At 42.3% G+C, this 24,559-nt stretch overlaps 2 long non-coding RNA genes across 5 annotated transcripts; one reads left to right on the top strand and one right to left on the bottom strand.

Annotated features, from left to right (window-relative positions):
• Positions 1-6,846: 6,846 nt before the first annotated feature.
• On the bottom strand, positions 6,847-12,435 carry LOC131274609 (uncharacterized). Of its 4 annotated transcripts, none has more exons than XR_009181892.2 (3): positions 12,190-12,435; positions 10,761-10,867; positions 6,847-8,089 (listed from the first exon to the last, which is right to left on the bottom strand). It is a non-coding gene; the product is annotated as an uncharacterized lncRNA (long non-coding RNA). The 4 variants fall into 4 exon arrangements; XR_009181895.2 differs by having other exon boundaries at positions 10,761-10,861; XR_009181894.2 differs by having other exon boundaries at positions 10,761-10,847.
• A 565-nt stretch (positions 12,436-13,000) lies between these two features.
• LOC101422569 (uncharacterized) lies at positions 13,001-23,907 on the top strand. The gene is made up of 3 exons (XR_188282.5): positions 13,001-13,067; positions 21,104-21,197; positions 23,682-23,907. It is a non-coding gene; the product is annotated as an uncharacterized lncRNA (long non-coding RNA).
• The last annotated feature ends 652 nt before the right edge of the window (positions 23,908-24,559 follow it).

Here is a 24,559-nt window from a genome sequence, read left to right as displayed (position 1 = left end):
CCTAATATATGTTTTGAGATCTTTAATTACTTGTTTGATGTTCTGCTCCTCTTCCTGGTTTTTAGTTTGTTCATTGGATTGCAGCATGTTTTCCTGATTATTGGTTTGGTTTGTAGTTTTTTGTTGCTGTCTCGTGTTCATTTTACCTTGACATGTTTAGTCAGTTGCATAGCTTCTTTGTCTAGTTTGGAGTTTAATTAGTTGTTTTTGCATGTGTGTTGTCTTCTCTTTGTCACTTTGTTTTCTTATTCTATTTCCTTGTTGTCAGCTAAGTTCACTTGAAGGAAAATATTAGGGCCAGAGAAAGCAAAGGAGTAAGAAATGAAAACGAGTAATAGTAGTATTGATAATAAATATTAACAGAGGAACCATGTGAGATATAGGAGAATTGATATTAGACTCATGTAATGTATATAGAGTTGTAACAGTAAGAAAATTAGAGTACGTAAAAATCTGAATATGGGGAGGAATACAGTGTGAATTAAAAGGCCTGTGTGTTCAGGAGAGAGGGAAAGAGAAAAGAGAGGACAATAATATAAAGAGTGAATATAAGGCAGAAAACAGAACAAAGGTATTAGTAATAAAATGTCAAAAAAATAGGGGGGCAAACAAAGAGAGGTGTAATGTAAGAGAAACAATCAATGATGGAGGATAGAAAAATATAGAGGAAAGGGATTAGTGTTGGTGGCCAAAATCATTACACACAGGTAAGAGTAAATGGAGGATGGGGAAATACAGCAAATGTGAAGCTTTCCCTGCAGCACCTAATGTAAGAAGAATAAGAAAGCAGAGAAAGAAAGAAATAGAAATAAAGGGACAAAAGGGAGTGAGGAAGTAAGCACGAAAAGGAAAATGAGAAAGAATGAAAAAAGAAAGAAAAAAGGGCCTTGGGGGGATAAAGAGGAAGGAAAAACCAACCAAATACTAGGGAAAGTTTCAAGCAAAGAATCCTGTTTGTTAGTTAAATAAAATGCTTAGGGATGTGACGTTCCCCCTTTTCTCCCTTCCTCACTTCCCTCTCTCTGAAGCAGCAGGAAAACTGTCTGAGAGATCCAGTAGGAGATTCAAGTGGGTCCTTGTTGAATCAGCTCTGCACAGAAAACAATGACTCTTAATTTCCAGAGAGAGAGCACCCACACCTCACCAGGAACCCCAAGTATGCTATTGGAGGCTAGTTGATTTTCTGACTCCACCTTCTCCCAGGCCAAATTTCCTATCCCGGGGTATTAAGGTGAATTGGGCTTTCTCAGCAGATTTGCCACTCCTCTCTTCCCAGACTCGCCCCAAGCCATCTGATATTCTCCCCCAAGCACAAAAAAAAAAAAAAAAGAAAAGAAAAAAAGGGGGGGGGGGACCAAAACTTGAATCCACACTAGCCAGTCCCCCATACTGTGTCCCCCGCAGAATGCCTCCCACCCATGGAGTCAGTCCAAAACTGGAGGGCTAGGGCAATCCCGGACCTTCGGGAATGCTGAAAGGGAAGTCCGGGACTCTGCAGACCCAGGGTACGTAGGTCCATGGAACACGGGCTACGGGAACTCAGGGGACATGGACCTGTGAACCATGTATCCAGGGACCACGGGGCCCAGGAACACCACTTCACAACTGACAAATCTCAGGAAATATCGCGGCCACCAGCCCCAGGGGAATGGGTTCCCCCAGTCCACAGCTTCCGACCTCTGTATTTGTAAGCCACACCTCCACCACTCTCTCTCATAATTGATGTCCACACACCCTCCGCCCTGGAAGCCCCTAAGACAGCCTGCTCCGGCAAGACTCCATCCCCACTCAGTGGCCTCTTCACAGGAGAGACCTTAAAGTGTACTCACTCAGATGCCATTTTGCCCCGCCTCCTGATTGCATTATTATGTATCAAATATGTACATAGTACAGTGTAACATATTGCATGATTTAATATATATATATGTACCCAGTACATTTAATTGAGAAAATATGTTTTTATTCAACTGTGTTTTCTTTTTAGTTTTTTCCTATTGTCTATTTTTTTAATGTTACATTAAAAAAATATGAGGTTCCCAAATGCCCACCACTCCTCCTCATCCCACTCCTCCCACATCAACAACCTCTTTCATCATTGTGGCACATTCATTGCATTTGGTGAATACATTTTAGAGCACTGCTGAGCCACATGGATAATAGTTTACATTGTAGTTTACACTCTCCCCCATTCCATTCAATGAGTTATGGCAGGATATATAATGTCCAGCATCTGTCCCTGCAATATCATTTAGTACAACTCTAAGTCCCCAAAATGCCCACACATCACATCTCTTCTTCCCTCTCCCTGCCCTCAGCAACTACTGTGGCCACTTTCTCCACATCAGTGCTACAATTTCTTCCATTACTAATCACAATAGTTCCACAGTAGAATATCAGTAAGTCCACTCTAGTCCATATTTTATTCCTCCATCCTGTGGACCCTGGGATGGTGATGTCCACTCCTCCTCTATATTGAGAGGTGGCTTAAATTCCACATGGACGATGGATGCAATTCTGCTTGCAGTTGTAGGCACTCTTGATTCCCTAGTGTGGGGGTTAACCATGTTCACCTCCCTGTTAGCTGGCCTTGGTAAGTCCAATGAACCAGATGGTACTAGTTGCAAGTCTACTGAGGCTCAGGGATTACTGTAATCTAAAATTTTTGTGAAGACAAAATTAAGGATTAGGAAAAAAAAAAAAGAAAGAATGTAGACACTGAGGAAGAAATTAAAGAAATTGCCTTGCCACTGTACATACAGGGTAACATCTACTGCAGTGATGAAAGGTAAAACATCAAAAACAAAGCTTTATAATATTTTTCATTTTTTAATGCCCCAATTTATTTTTACTTTGTTTTAGTTTTTCTAAATTACTAAGTATTCTATATTTAACCTTTAAACCCATCACTATATTTCATTTTACTATTAATGGAACCAGGCAGTATATTAGGCTTCATTTTAGAAGAAGTTTTTTACCACAGAGAGGTTCACCTATGGCAGGGGAGGAACACTGGTGTGGGTGTTATTGATGGGACACACTGGTTGTGAGGGAGTTCTCCAGGGCATATATATAGAGGGTACATAAAAATATTTGGATATATGTTGGGTATTTTCACAGTAGTTACAGTTATAAACAACTGAGGGAGTGCTGATTTCCTAGCCAGGGGAGCTCTATCACATTCCCCAATGGAACAGCAACAATTTGCCAAATGCAATGGCAAAAATCAACAAAGAAGGATGGTCCAACAATGAGTCCTTGATACTGATGACTATGCTTATGAGCCTGTGTGCCTGAAATATGAACAAGGCCTAGAGCTGCAAGGTGTCTTTTTAGTTTTTATTTACTTTTTAAACTAATAACTGTACAAAATAAAGTTTAAAAAAACTTTGCTGCAGAGTGGAAGGGCAATTTGCAATTTATCCATAATTTTTTTTTCAGTTTTTAAACGGAATTTACAAAATCCTGCCTGCCTGTCTCCAATATTTGGATTTGTAGAGGATGCTCATTCATATTCAGTGGGGTATTGATGAGAAAGTATTCATCACAATGATAGTTTTCTTATTCATTATTGACTATTTTTACTCATATACTCAAAGACCTGGCTTTTGGGTTTTTTTACTCTCCCTCTTGATTTAGTATTGCCTCTTCCATTTATCTCCCTCTAACCTTTAATATTTCCTTCCTTCTCCTGTCTTTGGGATTGATTGCTCTCCTTTTCTAGATCTTCAAGATGAACTTTTAGGTTACTGAACTGAGTTCTTTCTCTAAGTCCATAATATAGGCATCTACACATGTAAATTTCCCTGTGAGCACTGCCTTTGTTTCATCCCATTCATATTATGTTCTCATTTCCTTTCATTTGCACACCTCTCATGTAGTTCCTAATTTCCTACATGATTTTTGACCCCCTACAGTTTAAGAATATGTTGCTTACTTTCCACAGACATGGGTATTTGCTGGTTTTCCTTTTCTGATTGATTCTAGCTCAATTTTATTATGTTTGGAGGAAATGTTCTATATTTAAATTTCCATCTAAGAACGACAGGATCCCTGAACTTCCCTTCCTGGGAGATGCCAACCATGTCTGTCAGTCAGTGGTCAGGGCTGTCATTAACCACTGTCCTCCCCTCAGTGCAATTCAGAACCAAAAATTATGAATGAGCCTCTCCTCACTTGTCCACATCTTAAATACACTCTAATGTCTCCACGGTCCAGCTGTGCTCAATGAACAGTCCTAAGGTGTGCACTGACAACAGTCCTGCCCTGCAATCACTGGGTCTTGTTGTGAAGACTGCATGCAGCCCTTTCTTGGGGATCTTTTTGCAATATTTTGCAGCAGACAAAGCTTCCAAGGAACCTAATTTGAGAAATACTGGGCAGGAGAGAACACTATGAAATGTGATGGTGGGATTTTTGTGTCTTGACTGGTGACACAATTTCACAGCTGGACTAGAAATTCCTGTGCAGGTCAGGAAATGTGACTAAGAAATGGGAGAGGATCAGTGATAGTTTCTCCTCTGTGAGAATGATGCTGTGCTGAGTAGAACAGTGTGTGTGATTATACATCTATAGAAAGAGAGAAGGAAAGAGGAGAGAGAGAATTCAATATGGCCCAGTGAGAGCAGGGGGAGGTGCTCTGCAGAAAATGAGTGGAGTTTAGCAGAAAACAATAGGCAGGCTGCTCTCATCTGGGGTTGAGGAGGCCTTTCTCCAGAGTTGATCTTGGAGCTGCTATTAGGACACGAATCTAAAAGAGGTAATGGGGAGGGGAGAGTTACACCAAGGCCCAGTGGGGGAGGGTCTTCTGTGTTCCAGGATTGGGGAAAATGAGCAAAATAAAAGAGAGTCTGGGTACAAATCCAGATGAGGAAGGATGTGACATGACTCCAAGTGGGGAATTTGGGGGAAAGAGGGATGTGTGGTCAGGTGTGTTACAGGGCAATGTACAGGTCATAAATCAAGGAATCTAGCAGAGACTCCTAGACTCCAGGAGGCTCCTCCAGGACAGTGACAGGGTCACACAGGAGGTATCAGTCCAGATCTCTGGCTCCTCCATATTTTTACTGGCAGCTGAGGACCCTGGACAGTGGGTTTGCCAAGCCCCATCAATGCTGTATCAATTCCCTTCCCTCCATTTGTCCTGTGAGCCCCTCAACTATGTGTGAGCCATTGGTCTTTGGCGACATTTAGGATCTCCCATGGGTGACCCAGAATTGCTTTCCCCAACACTCCTCAGATGTACTAAACTAGAAGAAAAAGAGAGGGTGGGGGAGCACTTGGCAGCCTGGGCTCACTTCTCTACAGTCCTCTTGAGGCTGGAGGAAGAGGGAAACGCTGACAGGGGAATGGGTTTCACTTCCCCATCTACCCCTGTCACTGTGAGTGGCATCACTGTCACTATCCCACACCGGATAGTAGTCAGCCTCATCCCCAGCCTCCATCCTGATGATGGTTAGGGTGGCCATGCTCCCCAAGTTGGAGCAAGAGAACCAGTCGGGATCCTCAATGGTTTCTGTCCTTATAGATGACTAGTACAAGGACGTGAACTGCCTTCTGCTGGTACCAGTGCATGCTTACTTTGAATATTGTCCCCCACACAGGTGAGCCTGATCATATGTCCCACGGCCTGGGATTCTGGGGTTCCTAGGACATCCTCTTGCATCAGCCCCATCCCCCTCTTCCAGGGGTTTGACTAGTGCATCAAGCCTTGGAAGGAACAATATGTCCTTGACTCCCTCTCTGGGCAGGTGCAGGGCCATTTGGGCTCACAGTCAATAAGCAGATTGTGGGAGAATTTCTGCTCCCCTGACCCCCTGTTCCATAGCATGTTCATCTCCTGGTGATCTCAGGGTGAGGCAACAATGGACCTAGAGTGGATGGAGATATGTGACTTACATGGTAACACCTATGCAGTAAGCCAGGAAGGTGAGGAGGAAGTGCAGGTCATAGTGGATACACCCTAAGATGTGCTCTCCTAGACTGCAAAGTTGGGCTGGTTTCCCCTAGGCCTGTTATATGCATCCAGAAGAATCTATGAATCTGTATCAAAGAATCCTGCAGAGCAGGAAATTACATACTGTTGGAGATTTGGGCCTGAAGGGTATTTGGGAATGAAAGAGGAAAAGGAGAATGAAAAAGAGAAAGAAATAGCTGGAATCAGGGGGGTCTGTGAGTATAGACTCATCAGATAACTTTGTTTACAAGGGGCTATATATATACCCCAGTCTACATGAGAACAAGTAGCAACATGCAGTTAACTATCAGCATTATTCATAGTCTAAGGAATTCAAAAAACCTTATCTCAAGGTACAAGTTTTAAGTGTTCTATTTACTACAAAAGGTACATGCTCATCTTTTCTTTCAGCCTTTAACAGCTTCATCCTGTTTGCTGGGAACTCTTAATTACCACATGCCTTAGGTTGCAAGTGTAGACATGGAAATAGTAGATCTCTCTTTGTGAGACCACTATTCCTCAGTTTCCAACATTCCCCCTTCTTGTTTTAGTTGAGGTGAATGTGCCTAAGGTTGCCCTCCTCTCAAAAGTCTTACCCATCATTGACTACCAGCCAAGGTCTTCAACTTGGGGAAATTACTGAAGTGCTTTTGTTAGCACTAGATTATTGCATGTCCCATGGCTGTTACACTTTGCAATTTTCTTCAAAAGCACTGTCTGGACAGGTGAAAATTGTGAGCAACAGAACAAATATGATTAGCCCTATTCCTAAAGCTGACAGGAAATGCTGTGATTTCCACCAGCTAACTGGGTTAAATTCTGTAATATGTGAAATCATATCTGAGAAAATATCCTTATCATTTGCTACATGAATTTGATTTATGAGACATCTCTTAATATTTTCCTTTGTAATTCATTTATTTCCAGAGAGATTACTTTTATGGCCTAATAAATGATTCTTGATTTTTTCCATACTATATCAGGAGTTCTACAAATATACATAAATCACTTTCATTCCAATCACACCTTAACTCCCTTAACAAATTAAAATTATACAATTGATCTCCAATATGTAACACAGCTGATTCCAAATCATTAACTCAATTATTTAACTGCTTGTCTCTATGCTCTTGACTATGCCACAAATCACTAGCATTTTTATGCCAATCATGTACATATTGTTGTGTTTGTACTTTCATATAAAGCTACTGCAGCATTAGCAGCAGCTGTAAGGATTCCAATCAGTCCCAAAATGCTTATAATAAACAGTCCAATAAAGCCTCTAGTCCATTTCAAGAATTCTTGTGCCATATGTAGCAATATCTGACTTTCAGGAGATGACTGCCAAATCCACGTCATTCTCACAGCTATCCAGATGCCTTTTCTTCTGCCATTGCTGTTGTTTCTCTATCCTGCAACAATGAGTCATTCTTAATAGATACCTTACCAGTTATGAAAACCAATGGATCTCTAACACAGGTCTTAAGATGATATGTTTGATTAAGGGTTGAATACTGTCCCAACCATTCCCAAGAATATTTCCCAACCATTCACAAGAAGGGGCAATTCCAAGGAATATTTTCCACAAATTCTTTCATAAGTTATGATTATGAGTGTCAGTTCAAGGGGTTGGTATCCATTTTCCTTTGTAATTTTAACAGTTCCTGCCATAATAGCATAAGGAGAGGGCACACAGGCCCAAAGTCCATAGGCAGACACAAGCTTCAAGTTTGCAGTTCCAGGATTTGTGAAGTTAATATGATGTGTGGCAGCAATTGCCACAGGTCTCAGTGAAGTATTTTAACCTCCAGCCATATTTTCATATGGAAACTAATGAATATAGCTCGGGTTGTTTTTTGTTGTATTACTCCCTGGAGGATTTGAATCATGCATCTGAGGGCTCATTCCTCTCAAGAGCAGGAGGGATCAGATGTCAGTCATTGGAGTAAGCATGAAGGAAGTTATGGGGGATGTCTATGAGCTGTTGGTGAGTAACAGGCAGCTGGAACTGCTGGGCTAGGCACCACAAGATTTGGTACTCATGATGTTCACCTTTTCAGTGGAGTCACTTTTGTCTTTTCTCAGGTTTCAGTGGTAGGGCCCTGAATCTTCACAAAGGCATCTGCATCAAGAGTCCTAAAAGGGATATTAGTGGATTAGGCAGGGACATGACAGTCACATGTTACTACTAGCAGGTATCCCAGATGTTTTTTTCATAATATGAGGGTGATTTACAACAGTCCTTCATTTCTGTCTTGCTTTTAGTATCTGCAGTCCACCCCTGGATAGGGTTGGTAGTCTTTAGAGTGACCAGACACTATTGGGTTAAGTCTTCCACTTTCAGCAGGGCCTCCCAAGCTGCACACAACTGGTTTTTTATATTTTGCTTTTGGTCTCTTTTCAGAATTGTGATTAAAACACAAGGGTTACTTTAGAATTTTGCTTTTGCCACAAACCCCACCCAAAGCCAATATTGGTGCTTGCCACATCCAATTCATAGGCTAAGTTAATGTTCACAATGTACCTTCCTTTTATTATTATTTAAAGCAGCTTGCTGGAGATTTTCCTACTTCCATGAAGGACTTTTCCCAATTAATACATACAATGGTTTTAATATTTGAACTAAATGAGGGATGAAAGATTTTCAGCACTTCAACAATATTACAAACTCTATTCACATGAGAAAACATTGCACTCCATCAATTACAACAGAGGGCATAGTTTTATCCCACCCAACCAAACAACATTTAGGAATTTAATAGAGCAGCAGGGACTTTGCAGCCTGTCCCAATTGTTTGCCTAGTTCAGGCTCTTAAGATACTATTGTCTCTGATGTTTCTTTTCATTCAGAAAAAAGGATTACTGGTTAACATAATGTCATCAGAGTTTCAGCCACCAATTTTTTTCTATGCAGCCAGATTATCACCACCATGCCAGGGCAGATGTTTGGGCTATGCACACAGCCTCGGGGAGGCACTGCAAACATCTATTGTAGATTTTTCTACAGGTAGGAGAATGCAGGCTGGCTTGACTTGCCTAAGGAAATACTAAAAAAAGTCTTAGCACATTTTAAAACAAAGTGATAGTGACATAGTTGGATATAAATTTTTGCAGCAAAGTAGCAATATTGGACTGCTACATACTGCAATGTTGTTACTTTAATTTATGATAAAAGGTTGTTTCTATGACACATATTTTTATAATAATTAAAACCATAATTAACCATATTGTACATTTGTTTAATATTATGTCAAAGTATTAATAAAATTATACACTTAAGCATTCATATGACCCTTTTACTCATACAACTTTAATTAACAGAGGGTTAAAGAATCCTGCTAATTTTATAACATTTTTAAACACCTTACATTCAACTTATAAACAAATTAAATGAGCTCAGCTATTTTATTACCATAATTTTTCTTTCAAGGTAAAAGAACAAATCTCTTGTAACTAGTTTGAAATAGAAAGCTACTTTTCAGGATTTGATTTTGAGAAAGCAGGTTTGAACATTATTTTCCTTTAAAAGAGAGAAGGCCTTTCCTTCTTGGAAGATGAAGGAAATGATGAGGTTAAAGCACAAGAAGCTATTTTGATAAAACAAACTTTCTTTGTATACTGATTATTCAGGATAAAAACTTTTCATAAACTTTTACTAAAACAGACTAATGATTTGAGAGACTTTGAGAAAGAACAAATTTTTGACTTTGCATCAATATACTATTTGATACTAAAGCTTTTAAAACTTTATAAGACCCATCCAATTTTATTTAATTTTAACCATAAAAATTTTTTTCACGAACCTTTTGCACTTCCTTCATTTATTCAAGTTTAGCCCCACATTTTATGTTTTCTTAGTAACTAATTTTATTTTAGGACAAAATTATTTTCTGCATTTTTTTAATTAAAAAAAAAAAGGTTCTATACATCCTGCATACATAAGTTACCAGGAAAACTTCGTACAACATATAATTACTATCAACACTAAACGAGCTTGTTAAAATAATGAACTTTTCTTCACTTTAAATACTTAGCAGCATGTAATACCAGAAACAGTCTCCTAGAAGCAACTTGGCAGGGGAGGCTGGCCACCGATAAGTTTTCCTGTTATAAAATTATCTTTTATTATTATTATTAATTCAGATTTCTTTAATAATGACTTTTTAAAACTAGCCATTTAAATACCTTAATTTAAACAATTCTTTGTTAAACTTCTTATAATTATTTATAACCATATAGACTATATTATTTTAAGACAAATTTTACCTTCACAGAACACATTCCCTTATCCAGAGTTACTCTAATACCCTTTATAACTTACCACATGCATTCAAGTTCCATTCTGCATATGTTCTTTCTGATTTTATGAAGACCAGCTGTCTTATTTTAGGACAAAATACACTTTTTTTAACAAACTTATCAACTTTTAGTTAGCACTTCAACAAAATTTTACCTTTCAAAATATTTATTCAAGTTTTACATCCTTTATTTTGTGAAGAAAAAATAAACTATTCATTTCAACTTAGGCAAGAACCATTTTTTATGAAAAGACAGTAATTTCATTAATTAAGACTTACAATTTTTATCATTGTAGGTAGAGATTCCATTAACATTTAAACTTAAGTACTAGTATAAGCGCTTATTTAATTTTTGGCCATTTGAATAGAGCTCTTTTAGAAATTTTTACTTATTTATATTACCATCTGGAGGTATCAAAATATACACTGACATTGAACAAACAGACAAACACAAAACAATTACAACACATCAACAGAAACACAGTTTACAATTGACTCACAATACTTACTTTTTTGGTATAGTTGTTTTTAAGTTCTCCATCATATCACATCTTAGATTTTACTGTTTTTAAGATTTCTTGTGGAATCCATGTGACCTATAACATGCAAGCTTGTGCTTGCAAACATTTTTATTAGTGATCAGCAATCAATTAAGATAACTTGAGCAGCATAAATGTAGTTAAGCTCTTATTTAGCAGTTTAGACTTAACACACATTTTTTGGATTACTACTCTGTAAGACTACACTGAGACCTGAAGTTCAGGAATAAACTATTGATTTAAAACCAAAAATTCCTTTTAACACCTTGATAAAACTTTTGTACAAATTTTATTATCTTGGTTGAATAGGCCCAATCGGAATTAGCATGGAAACAAAACAGAACACCAATGTTGCCAAGTTTTTCTCCTTTTCCAGCAGTTTAACTCATTACCCCCACTAGCCCACAACTACATTATTATGTAGACAGCAGGGGGTTTACAGAGTTGCTGCCAGAATAATTTCCTTATCTCAGTTAACACTTTAACAGAGTTTTCTTACAAGCCTGATTTCACTAACAAGGACTTTATTTAGTATTTTTGCCTGTTTTAAATCTTTCAGTAGTTTAAAAGGTATTGGTTCATGATGGAACTCAGCACCTCCCTGAGGATTATTAGCATCTGATGGGGTTGGTCATGATATAATCAGAAAAGCTGATAAGAATTTCTGGACCTCTGCACCTCCTTGTCCAGATCCTTGCAATAAACAGTGCATCAGGGGTGTTTAAGGAGTGGGGTTGGACACTACTATTTTTTAATATAGGGCAAGGTGTCTGCCGTATCTGAAAAAATTTCAGGTGCTTGCTGAGGTCGGGGCAGCCATAAGCAGTGGCTCATCAGGTGCAGTAGGTTGAACTGGATATAAGCCAGGATAAACTCCTGAATGATATATGGAGATTGGATATTTCATTAGTGCAGATAGTTATTTTCTTATCTATAAAGGGATTAGTTCTAGGATTAGGCATAAAGCCAGGAGATTCTCCTCCACTTTTTGGTTCAGAATTTAGCTCTTTCAAATGGCCTTCCATTTTCTGTTTGTCTATGGGTTTTAAAAATATAGTAATTTCCTCTTCTTCATCTTCCTCTGATTGTAAAGGATGTAAGGTGGCAGCAATTTGCTGACACAAAGCTCACACACATAAAAGAAATGGATTCCCCTCTTTCATATGCTCTCCTTAAAGCTTTCATTACACATCTCCACTGTTTCGAATTTAAAACATTATGCCTCTGAGGCTGAAACCAACTACAATGCTTTATATTAAAGCAAACAGTTCTATTAACTCACAACTTTTTACATGCACCCCACTAGCTTTCAACAAAGTTTTTAACACTTGCAAATATTCGTCCACATGTCCCGTTTGATTACCCATTACCCTGATGACTTCGCGGAAATGTTACTCACCAAAAAGAAGACTCGAGTCACACTGCTTTGGACCTCATTCATAACCCTCATAGGAATCCTTTCCACAGTTCCCAATACTGTTTTGGAAGACTCACTTCTTTAGGCCCCACTTTGGGTGTCATTTGTTGGAGATTTGGGCCTGAAGTGTATCGGAAATGAAAGAAAGAAAGAAAAAGGGAGCTGGGACCAGGGGGTCTGCAAGTAGAGACTCATTAGACAACTTTATTGTTTACAACGGTCTCTATATATACCCCAGTCTACCTGAGAACAAGAAGCAACATGCAGTTAACTATCAGCATTACTCATAGTCTAAGGAATTCAAAAAATCTTATCTGAAGGTACAAGGTCTAAGTGTTCTATTTACTAAAAAAGGTATGTGTTCATCTTTTCTTTCAGCCTTTAACAGCTTCATCCTATTTGCTGGGAACTCTTAATTACTGCATTCCTTAGGCTGCAAGCATAGCCATGGAAATAGCACGTCTCTCTTTGCAAGACCACTATGCCTCAGGTTCCAATAACCTTCTCCTTCAGGTCTGAGGTCAGTGTCACAAACCTTCCCTGCATGGTAGAATCCCCCTCTTCCCCCAAAACCAAGTGGCTTTCCCAGGTGACTCTCTGCCATTCCAGGTGGTCTCTCTGCAAAGGCTGCTGGAAGCACAGTGGGTGTCCATTCCAGATGGAGATTCAGAACCTCATGCTCAGGGCTGAGTTTCCCTGGTCCCTGGACTTCTGTCCAAAGGGGAGGAGTGACGCCTCTCTGCTTGGCCCCACTTGCTTCAAGACCAGGAAACAGGCGTTCCATTTTCATGCAAATACTTTAGTCTCATTTGGAGGAGGAGACGACAGGACAGAATAGAGGCACCTGCACATACACCTGGGTGAGTGGTGGTCCCAGGACTTGCCCCTAGAAGAATAAGGTAAAGATATTGGCTCTCACTGTTGCTGACCACGAGGGCAAGGTAAATGTGGAGAGCTGAAGGCTACTGACCAAAGCCAGAGACAAGAGAGCAGCCCCCCAACTCATCTATGTGGCCTGCATTCTAGGACATGAGAATTCAGCAGTGAAGAACCAGGACACAGCTACTGGGAATTTCCAATCATCTGGGTGGGGCTGGGCGGTTGACACACTCAGTTTGCAGAACCAAACAGCAGGCATTCCCAAACCACCTCTTCCTCTAAGTTGTCTCTTCTAGGTGCTTAAAATGCAGACACTGGTTTCTCTTTGGTCTCTTGCAGCCACAATTGACCACATGACCCAATGCTGTCCAGTTGGTTACAAGGGTCATCTGCTAGAGTTCTCAGGAAATGTTTTTTCTTTCAAAGGAAAGAAACGGAGTGGGTTTGTGTAATATATTTCCTTTTGATTGTGGAGTGTGATGATGGAGCTGCAGCAGCCATCGGGAGATCTGACGACACCATGAATGAATGCAATGCCAGCCTGGATAATTAGAAAGATCCTGGGTCCCTAATAGAATTCGAGAGAATCTGGAAAACAAACCAAATCTAACTGAAGACTGATTTTTGTGGGAGAAAAATAGGCTCATTCTTATGGATGCCTTTTTGGTCATGTGGATTTTGCCAAAAATGAATATCCTTGACTGGTTTAGGGTGCGGCGGCTTGCTCAGTCGGTAGAGGTGGGGTCTGGCTGCGGATGAGGGGTCGGTCCAGCTCTGGACGAGGGGTCGGTCCCGCTTGGGACGAGGGGTCGGTCCCAATTGGGACGAGGGGTCGGTCCGGCAGCAGACGAGGGATCGGTCTCACAAGGGGTTGCGCGGTTCGGCTAACGGGGTCTCCCGGCGAAGCCGGCAAGGAGGGGGTCGCCCGGAGAAGCAGGCGACGAACTGGGGACAAGGGAGGCCAGGCCCTTGTCGGGGGCTCTCAGGACTGGAGGGCGCACGGCAGAAGAACTACCGCGGAGACAAGGTAAACACGCAAGTCCACTTTATTGAGGGAGAGGCAACAGTTTTATAGGGGCTGGGGAAGGCTGATTGGTCGAAGCCATGCCCTGTTCTGATTGGTTGCCGGAGAAAGGTCAGTGGGCGGTACTGGACGGGGGAGGGGTGGTGGTTAGGGATTGGCTGTCGCTGTTGCTGGGGGAAGGGGCAGGGTTTAGGGATTGGTGGCTGCTGTTGCTGGGGTAGAGGGCAGACTTGAGTTTCCCGCCCATGCCTGGCTGTTGCTGCTGTCGGGGGAGGGGAAAAGGGCAGACTGGAATTTTCCGCCCTGCGCCTGCGCAGGGAGAAAGAAGAAGAAGGGTGCCGCCCCACAGGCATCGTGTGGCGCCATCCGGTAGGAGGGGCGGCCACGAAAGCATGGCTGCCGAGAAGGGGAGACCCGAGGGCACTCTGCGCCCATGCCGAGCTCCCTTCAGGGGTGGCGGTGAGTCCGACCAGCCACCCTATTATGGGGGCAGCGGCTTGGCCTGCCGCGGCTGCTCCCCCGCCAGGCCAGCAAACCACACTTCAGCCCGAGGGGTGACCGCATTAGGGAAATAATGCAAAGAAGTAATTTCATAAAAACAAGTATATTGAAAGAGCCACAGCAGAGTAGATACACTACAGATAGTTCAAAAGTTTGACAAATAAGAGGCAGGCAGTTCCCTAATGTGGGGTTGTGGGAGGCCCCCCACAAGAGGTGACTGGAGCTGCTAATGGGACAAGAAAAGGAAGGACAAAGCAGTGGGGGAGGGGGAGTGGCAGAGCTTGGCCAGTGCCTCAGGGAATTGTCTGCTCTATTGGAGGATGTCAAATACTGTCAAACCAGAAGGGGCCTGGGATTTAAACCAATTTCAGATCTGAGGTTTCTTTGGCTTCTTAGTAAACTTTCTGGGGCAAGAGGAATGGGTGCTCAGGTGTGGTAGGAGTAATTTCCAGATAATAAGTCAGGTGATCTTAGCAGCTGCTTAGCAGCTCTTTGTGGACTCCAGGACATGGCAACTGGGTAGTGACAGGTTAGTCACAGATTAGTTCAGGCTCCCATCACCTTATTTGTTTACCTGGGGCTGGAGACTCCCAGGTAGGTGGGAGGTACTTCCTGTCTCTTCCCCCTCAATGTTCTTGCCCACCATGCAGCATGTGGGCCCTGGATCCTGCCTGTGCCTCTGGTCCTGGCCCTCATGTAGGGTCTCCTGAAAGTGACCTAGAATTGCTTTTCTCAATGCTACTTAGACTTGCTGATTTGGGAGAAGAAAGAGGATGGGGAAGCATTTGGCAGACTGGGCTCATTTGGCTAACGTCATCCAAGGGGGCTAGAAAGTGAGACACTGATAAGGGACAGGGTATTTGTCCCACTTTCCCAATTCTCTGTGTTACTGTGAGTCTGCCAGCCACACTGCCATCAGTGCTGGCACAGTAATAGTCAGCCTCATCCTTGTCCTCAGTTCTGCTGATGGTCAGGGTAGTATGTTCCCAGATTTGGAGCCAGAGTATTGGTCAGGGATACCCGAGGACCATTTGCTATCCTCATAGATGACCAGCACAGGGACCTGGCCTGCCTTATGCTGATACCACTGAATGTAATAATTTACAATATTGCCTCCCTCAAGAGTGAGCTTGGCCATCTGTCCCCAGGCTACTGACACTGGTTGTGACTGGGTCAGCTCATATGAGGTCATGGAGCCTGCAGGAAAAGGAGAGGTGGGCTGGCTGTGAACAGAGCATCCCCAGGAGATTCCCCTCCTGCCTCCCTGGATTGAGCTGCAGGGAGTTTGGGCACACACAGGACCTGCTCCCATCTGTTCCCACCCCCGTGGCCCATAGACTGGGCTGATGGATGGAGTCTCTCAAGGATGAGAGGAAACTGCCCCTTCAATGGCAGAAGCATTATCCTCAGGGGCTCAGAGTCCACTAAAAGCAGAGCACTGAGTAGGTGGGTGCCACCGTATGGGTCAGCACCTGTGCAGTGATCAGGAGGGCAAGGAGGAGCAGGGTCCAGGACTTGGTGGAAGGGCATTGAGATCTGCTCCCTAAGGCTCCAAGGTGGGGCTGCTTTCCCCCAGGCCTCTCTTATCTCCTGGCTGAAGAGAGCTTCTGGTTATGCAAATAAGTGTGAGCTCAGGGGTAGCTGCTGAGGGATTTTGAAGCTTCCAGAGAAGGGCTGAGGCCCAGGGACACAGGGTGGGGAGCATGGGCTCCTGCACACCCACCCTGAACCCAGGGGATTCTCCTCCCTTTGCTGGTTGCATGAGTCTGGGGTCAGTCTGCACCCTCAGACCTTGTCCTGGGTGGGCTGGCAGGAAACTGAGGGCCTGGACTTGTGATCAGAGAAAGAGGAACCATCTCCATGAGCCAGATCTGAGGCTTATGAAGTCAGAATTTGCACATCAATGCAAGGAAAATCCTGTAGGGGAAAAATTCTGTAGAAAAGATCCTGTCATAGACAGTCCAGGCCCAGTGACCAAATCCCAAGCCCAAGGGAGCTGGGACCAAATCTAATCAGATGCCTGTCAGGAGGTGTGGAGATTTGGGGGAACCGTGCAGCCAGGAGAAACTCCCCAGGCAGCACCCAAAGCATGCTCTGCACTTGTTCCTTAGTTTCTGTGAAAACTCAAGGTAGGCATGATCTGGAGGAGGGAGATGCATGTTCTCTATGTGGTGACATTGCCAAGTGCAGTTTATGGCCACGGGGTCCCTGTAGTTGAGAAGCACCTTTTTGGATGTGAAAATAATGACATGGAACCACTGTTCCATGAAGAATAATGAAGAAATGACCACACATTTCTAATTTTTCCTTTAAATACTCTGAAATTTTTATCGAGTGAGCTTGTTATTCTGAAAGTGGGATTCCCTTAAGCATTGCAAATCAAATGAGTGATGAGTGCATCAATCAAGAAATAAAATTTTTTCTCAATGTTCTAATTTCAGCACTTCCTACATGCCACCCCCCTGCCTTCTAGCTTCCATAGTTATTGATGAGAAATCAACTAGTGAACTTAAGGAGACTTTTGGTACATCATGAGTTGCTTCACTCTTGCTGCTTTCAGGTTCTCCCCCTTCTCCTAGGCTGAGTCCAGGCAGCAAGTGAAAACATTCCAAGATTTCCATGTGCATCCTGGTTGTTCCAAGGGCTTTATTTCTGCTTAAATCCAAGAAGTTTGTCACTGGGAATCTAGGAACTGGCAGAGATGTGAGCAACTGCTTCTTTTCATGGACATGGTGGACTCAGGAGACTTATTCCTGCACCTTTCTTCAGTCAGCCTATGTCTGTTGGCCCTTTTCTTGATAGTGCTCTTGCAATTCCCATTTCATCCTGGCTCCCAGTCCACCACATCTCTTCTCCTAAAGCACTAGTTTCTGACATAGCAGGAGCTGGATGTGACAATTATCCAGTTTGTAACATGATTACTTAAGCATTCCCTAGTTAGATTGTCTTCTGTAATAGTGTTAACCTTGTCATAGTCATCCCATACTTTTATCATTATATTCCCTGGAGTTTGAACACCAGCCCTCTCTGCAAGGAAAACCACATGCTGAGTCAGCATCAAAATATTCTCTATTGGACTGAATAACACAGTAAGCTTAGAGGTACGTGAGAATTGTGGTTGATTGTACAGATGAAACAGTGTCTTTTGTGAGCTAGAGCAGATGTACATCACCATTGCAGGGTAGTGGGAATGTGAAGAAGCATGGGAAATATAAAACCAGAGTGACCTATGGACTATGGTTAACAGCAATACTGTATATACTTGCATCTATGCCAAAGATGTACTGTGTTGATAATGGGGAAGTATGGAAATAGTGTGCCAGTGTATGTTATGGACCACAGTTAGTGGTAATAGGATGATGATATTATCTCATAATCTTAACAAATATTCCACCACGGTATGGTGTATTATAGAGGGGTATTGTATGGGAATGCTGTACATGTGTATGATGGTTTTGTAAATTCACAATTTCTATAATAAAAATATATTTAAAAAACAGTAATAGCATGACTTGGGGAAAAATACAGCAAATGTAAGATATGCACTATAGTTAGTAGTAAGACTTTGATGATATTCTTTCATAATTTGTCACAAATGTCTCACAACAATGCAAGTTGTTAGTGGTGGGTTGATATAGGGGACCTCTGTATGATGTTATACATATTTGCTTTGTAAGTTCACAATTTTGTCTATTCACTTATTGTTTATGTATGTTCTTGAATGAATGATATAATAATAATAGGATAGTTCGGGAGAAAATACACCAAATGTAAGATACTTTGGTTAGGAGTGATATTTTGAGGATGCTCTTTTTTTGTCTTTATTTATTTATTTTTAATGTTACATTAAAAAAAATGAGGTCCCCATATACCCCCCATCCCACTCCCCCTCTCTTCCCCCCATAACATCAACCTCCTCCATCTTCATGAGATATTCATTGCATTTGGTGAATACATTTGAGGATGCTCTTTGATCATTAGTTAAAAAGGTTTCACAACAATGCAAGGTGTTATTTGTGGAGTGAGATGTGGGAGTCCTGTGTGACATTTTATATGTTTGTTTTATAAGTTCACAGCTACTACAATACACTTATTGTTTATGTATGTTTACGTATTAGTGCCATACCTCAATAAATTAATTTAAAGATAAAAAAAAATTTTATAGGAAGAGAAAATGTCTCCTGGAAGCAAAATTCATGGTGCCAATAGACTTTTTTTTTCTTTTTTTACCAGGCCTAAGGATGAAGCATTCACTACACCTGGGATTTCTATGCTGTTGCATGGGTAGTTCTTTAAAGCAGAACATATTTTCAGGGTTATCTTCATCATTTGCAACATGCACACGTGCTAAATAGGATAATGTTGCTGATTTCTTTACTAGTCGACTAGATAGAGATGTTGTTTACTAGAGTATCACAGAGACCTCTCCCCACAAACGACACACCTTCCACACATCAGAACATTACATGCTGGAGCATGGGGTCCTTTCATTTTCTTATCCTGCCCAGTGTCAAGGATTTGTCCTCACTTCACAGAGCAAATACTAGATGCTCACTCACTGAGTGACTCTTCCTGTCCTGGGTAAAACCTTTGACTACTGAATGAACTTCCTTTTTGAGCCTCGTCCCCCAAGGCAACTTGTAATCATAAACTTTTCTCAGTTCATTGGAGGTTCCTAACACTTTTCAATACCAATCAGCTGCTGTGCTTGTTCAATGGCTGCAATTCCCAGTTGATTATCTTCAGTTTTACTGGAGCCATAGCTGTATTTGCAATAGGTTTCACAACAGTGGCACCTAGTGCAATATAGTACCTCTAACCCCCAGCCTGGGTAAACAATGTGATTAGTAGCTTTCATTATAGAATGGTCTTTTTGTGTCTCTCTTGCCACTAGTTCAGAGAAAAAGGGAAAGTGTTGTATTTCCTCATTGTTAACCAATCAGAATTGTCCATAGACCCAGACCATGAGTACCTCTCCTGCCTCCAACCTCATCTTCAAACCTCACTAAGGTGGACTTTATACATGCTTGGTGAACATGGATATTTGTAAATTTAAAAGAGTGAATAAGCTGTGGAAATGGAGATCAGAGAAAATGTGAAAACTTCACAATCCCATTGCTTCTCCCTTCTGTTATCCATATTTTCAATGACCACAGCAATCCGGTGGAGGTTAGGGGTGGAGATAACAATGTAAGAAACCCCGTCTTTACAAGGCCAGTTTCCTGAACAACTTCTTCTTCCAGGAGACTTTGTCCTTGTCTTCTAGGCAGTTGGTAGGACTAGTGTCAGCTCTGTTTACCCGTGAAGCCCTTTGGGTACAACAATTATGACTAGACCCCTCACTCATGTCAATATCTGAAATCCTCTAACAAGTAAACATGGTCTTACCATGCAGGATAAATGACTGTACTGTGCAAAATGAATTCAGACTGAGCAAATGACTCTAGTCCTGCAAGGCAACCAGTAAGTTTTACTGTGCAGACTGAACATAGACCTTTCTAGTTGGACTATTCCAAAAGTCTCCGGAAGGCTAGGAATCCCCAAATCCTGGTTGAGAAATGCTGAACTGGGGCAAATTATGACATCATGTGATGGTGGATATCTTTTTATTCTGATTGGTAACAAAATTAAACACGTCTAATATACATTCTTGTGCAACTTGCAGAATATGACTAGTGACTGGAAAGAATGTGGTTTTTAATTGTCTCCTGTGTGATGATGATGTTGGGCTAAGTGGAATAAGGGCATATTATATATAGTGAGAGAGGGGAGAAAGAAGAGAGAGAGAAAGAGAGAGAGAGAGATGGGGGGGAGAGAGAGAGAGAGAGGGAAATTTTGAGAGATTGTGTCAGAATGGCACAATGTTAGCCAATATTAGCAGATTTTATATCCAGGCAAATGATATATGTGTGCTATTTATGCTATTCTTTCAACTTTTCTTTATGTAAGAAACTTTCATAACTATAAGTTTCAAGAAAATATATCTGGTTTTACTTCTAAAGAAAGCAATAGATTGTGAAAATGAAAAGAAATCCAGTGAACTTGATGTTTGAAGCTTCCATTCAGACACATCTCCAGCAGAATGATGCAGATATGAGGGTCCTTCACAAATATTTCCTTAACAACCCTGTCCATACTCCTTGATCCTGCTGAGATGGTTGACTGGACCCATGGGTCACCCACCTAATCTCTTTAGGAAATGATGGTCCAGCCATACCTTTGTCCCTGTCTCCAGAGCAAGAATGAGGGGCTGAGATCACCTATGAAAATATGCCCAGTCCCATTCAGAGGGGAGGTGATAGGGCTGACTGGAGGCCATTGCACAGATCTGTAGGTGGTGGGTGTCAAGGTGCTGGGGGTTGGGAGAATCCAATCTCAGAAATTGGTTCTTCCTTGTACCCACTGAGGCTTCATGGCAAATATGAGATGTTGGCAAAACTACACCTCTGGTACCAGCGCACACTTTTTCTTTGAATGTTGTCTCCCCCACAGGTGAGCCTGGCCATCTGTTCTAGTGCCTCTGACACAGAGTTGGGCTGAGTTAGCTGGCAGGAGGCCATGGACCCTGCAGGAGAGAAAAGGAGAGGTAAGCTGGGAGTGAGGGGCTCATCTCCAGGAGATTCCAGTCCTGCCTGGTCTGGGTTGAATTCCAGGGATTTGGGAGGCCCACAGGACTGCTCCCATCTACCCCCACCCTGGTGGCCCATGAACTGGGCTCATGAATGGACCCTCTGAATAATGAGAGAAACCCTCCCACTCCTGTGGAATGTGCAGCATCCTCAGGGGTTCAGGACCCTGTCAGAAAAGAGCTATGAGTAGGTGGGTGCCACCCTATTGGCCAGCACTTGTGCAGTGAGTGAAGAGGGCAATGAGGAGAAGGGTCCAGGCCATGGCAGGGGCACCTATAGATAAGTTCCAGGAGGCTTGGTGGATGGGCTGTTTTCCCCAAAGCCTTCTGTATCCTCTGGTTAAAAAGAATTTCCAGTTATGCAAATAAACCCTGCTCTGGAGTAATTATTCATGAAGGTTTGAAGCCTCTAGAGAAGGGTTCAGCCCTGGGGTCACAGAGAAGGGAGGGGCAGGACCTCTGCCAACCACAACCTCAGTACAAGCCATTCTCCCCCTGCTGGTCCCATGAGTCTGGGTTAAGTTTGCACCCTCAGACCTTGTCCTGGCTTTGTTCCTGGATTGGCCTGGCCATGTTAGAGCTCAGTAAGGATGACTGTCTGAGTTTTCCAGGGAACCTGAAGTCTCTGACAATGTTTTGATCCTGACCCTATCCTGAAGGTGATCAGAGGGGCACAGCATTGACCCAGGGGGAAATATACTCTAGACCTTTGCTCTACAACATCAGGTTTTAGTTGAGAGGCTGTTTTCTGTCACTAATTGATTTGACTTTGTCACATGCTTTGTTTAGTCTGAGCTCCTCCTTCGACATCTTCATATATGAGCCAGAATAAAATATCTCTTACTAAATGCATATGACACTTTCACAGCTCCATTTAGTTCCTAATATTTGGGCTCTTGGCTGTGAGCTCCTGAGGCAGGTCTGGGTCCTTTGCTTTAGTGTCCCCTGTGTGGGGTCAGGATCAGGTAAAGGTCAGAGACTTGTCTACTCTGGAAGAAATATTGGTTCAGGAAGAAAATCAAAGCAGAATGTGAGATATGGGCACATCATGATTGCAGCTTATTCTAATTAATGTGCTTTAAATTCATGGGGGAAAGATATTAAGTTAAACATACACATTTAAGCCCACCAATGAATTAGAGCAACACTAGATTGCCAGAGAGTAGACAATTGGAAATTAAATTTGACACCTGGCTCCTGGGGAGAGACAGATAAAACCTGGTCCAATGCCTGGTAGGTGGTATTTTCTGGGAAGGTGAGAAGCATAACTTGGTTGGGAATGGAGGGGACTTGAGTAACCTGTGCTGACAGCCAGAGTGGAGACACAGAGAGCAGAAAATTTTAACAATACTGCTAAGGATGATTATGTTTAAACATCAAAATGTCTTTTCCTTTAGGTCTCTGAACCATGTCACTAAATATACCTGACATTAAAATTCATCTCCCTGGGTCCAGCCCATCTCAAGGTGGTTTTGTCTGGTATATCTCTGCCACCCCTTGGAGGTCACACCCCACTGGCTACTGCAGCCTCAGAGGGCTTCTTGTCCAGGTGGAGATTCAGAAAGAATCTTCCACTGCTTTGACCTGTGAGGGTCTTCACTCTCTCAGCCTTCTTTCTGGTCCTTGTCTCTTCTATGCTCTGCCTGTGGTCAAATTAGAAGGGGCCTTCCCTCCCTCAGGGATGGACAGGCACCAGAGTGAAAAAGGATCATGGAGTGATAAGTGTGCCCCTGTGTCCAGATTTATTCATGATCTCCTTGATGGTCCATATTTGACAGGTGGGATCTCTGTGATGTTCAGAGCAGAGAGCACTGTACAAGGCATCAAAAGAAGGTATACTTCAAAACCTTCTGGTTTGGAAATTCACTCATGTTAATCACCATTCATTCACCCCAGGAACTGTGAGAAGCAGTTCAGTTCCACACTGCATGGATGAGACTCAGTAGACAGGCTTCCTTCTCTGATGATGGGTGGGTATTGGAAGGTTCTGGAATATGTCCTTGGAAGACTTGGAGAACTGACAGGTTCTTACCATATAGGGATATAGGGGTGGGATTGGGCAGCATCTCTGCCCAGAGAGAAGCCAGTGCCTGGACTGGGAGCCGTGGTGTACTTCCCAGATCCAACCATCTGTTTGCTAGTGCTGTGTGAGCTGCCTTCACTTTTCACCCTCCTGCCCCACAATTGCCCTGGGCTAGTGATTATGACCTGGGTCTCAGATTTTCAATGTAGTGTTATGAGTATTGGCCCTGTCATCATAATGCACGGAAGTCTTTAGGAGCTTTCCCAGGCTCAGATCTGCCCATGGAGTCAGCTGAGATCTTTGATGAGCCCTCATCTGAGCTAAGTCACTTTCTGCTTGGTCCTGTGTCCTTTCTCTTTTACATGTGTTCATCCTGGATTCAGGCCCTATTATTTTCCATAAATTAATCTCTGTATCAGATTGTGCATCCTGGGGAAGTCAATCAGCAACTGCTCAATCAAGAATGGCCGCCCAGCGTGAAAAGAAAGAGCAGCCTGCCCAGGAATGGCGCCGCCCACACTTCCCGTGCCGCTGACGACAACAGAAGCGGACAAAGAAACAAGACGCAGCAAATAGACACCAAGAACAGACAACGAGGGGAGGGGGGGAAATTAAATAAATAAATAAATCTTTAAAAAAAAAAAAAAAAAAAAAAAAAAAAGAATGGCCCAGATGTTACATCATGATGTTGGGCCTGCGTTGCTAACTTCCCCCAGCAAAATGGTGCCCAGAGCCCAATGCACTCTAGCACAGATAGAGGGTGGTAATTCAAACTTTCTCCTGTGAAGAATTAGGGTCATAAACCAGAAATGCACTGGGGCTGTGAAATATGAAGAGCTGGAGAAACCATGGAGGAACAATGGAGAAAGCATAGTAGTTGTCAGTGCAATGAAATTGGATGGTTGTTACTGAAGGTAGGTGATCCTTTGAAGGAGGCAATGAAGGATCCATGGGTATTATTAATTTATTAAACATTAAGAGCAGGAGCCAGAATAGGTCCCAGTAAGTAAAAAGAAAATCAAATATCCTATCATTGGATTAGAAACAGTTGAGTACCATTTTGAATACTTAATATGAGAATTGTGGTGATAAGGTACATTTCACTCTTGTGAAGGTAGGCCTGATTTTCCATTGTCAAGGCTCTTATTGGATGATAAAGGGACATAGCCCTTACAATGAAGTATCAGGAACCTTAAGATTGCAATGAGTTTTCTGGGCTTCACCTGTTGATTTGTTGTTTTCTTCAGTTGGCACAATGGAAACAGGGAGTTTTAGGCCTTTGTGTAAAGATCTATTA

The sequence above is a fragment of the Dasypus novemcinctus genome, chromosome 19 (genome assembly GCF_030445035.2).
Source record: "Dasypus novemcinctus isolate mDasNov1 chromosome 19, mDasNov1.1.hap2, whole genome shotgun sequence".
NCBI classification, from domain to species: domain Eukaryota; kingdom Metazoa; phylum Chordata; class Mammalia; order Cingulata; family Dasypodidae; genus Dasypus; species Dasypus novemcinctus.
This window is presented reverse-complemented; position numbering and strand designations above follow the sequence as displayed.